Raw genomic sequence first — 837 nt, 5'->3', positions numbered from 1 at the left:
TTTTCTGGGAAATTTAAACCATTCAAAAAAATGAAGGAATGTTCAAATTTGACACAAATTCAAGGTTTTTCAAGCATTTTCAAAGCCTATGTCTTCATTCATACATTCACGTAGAAACTCCATTCAAACTTTAAAATGTTCCCCATCTTTCGTACATTCTGGCTTGTATTCAACTTTTAAATGGCATTCAAACTTTTCCAAATATTCAGATATGTTTGGAGCTTGGTAATAATGCCCTTCTCTGATTTTTACATTGGTTTCTATTGGACAGAATGTTCAGAGCTAGTGTGGGGGACTCAATGCGCAGAGAGCTTCTTAAACATCTCTCTTTAACCCACCGTCACGCCCACAATAATCCCTCTACATACACCATTTTTGGTAAAAGTGGAGTAAAACTTGTGCTCTTTAAAACAATGTTGCTGTAGAAGCAAACAGACTTACACATTTGGCATAGTGAGCCTTAAAGTGAGAGATACTCCACCAGACAGGCAACTTTTAGCGACAGGCTGTTTGCTGATAATGTCCTCAGCTTCTCAGTCAGATCCACCCCTCGCTCCTCCACAGCTCCATTCTCTTGTCCAAATATGGTCACTTCTGGCTCCAAAAATCCAAGATGGCGACAACTGAAATGCTAAGGCTTTAAAACAGTAGTCCACTATTAGAGGCAAAATTCATGACCTCCTGTCCTCAGATAGTACCTTTCTAACCTCAAACACAGCTGTAAAACCTAATATATATTTAGATTGCTTCTCCCCGATTTCTCTTCAAGAATTGACCGCAGTGATTTCTTCATCTAAATCATCAACGTGTCTCTTAGACCCCATCCCAACTAGGCTA

Source organism: Epinephelus moara, chromosome 24 (genome assembly GCF_006386435.1).
Source record: "Epinephelus moara isolate mb chromosome 24, YSFRI_EMoa_1.0, whole genome shotgun sequence".
Classification (NCBI taxonomy): domain Eukaryota; kingdom Metazoa; phylum Chordata; class Actinopteri; order Perciformes; family Serranidae; genus Epinephelus; species Epinephelus moara.
Note: the sequence above shows the minus strand (reverse complement) of the source record.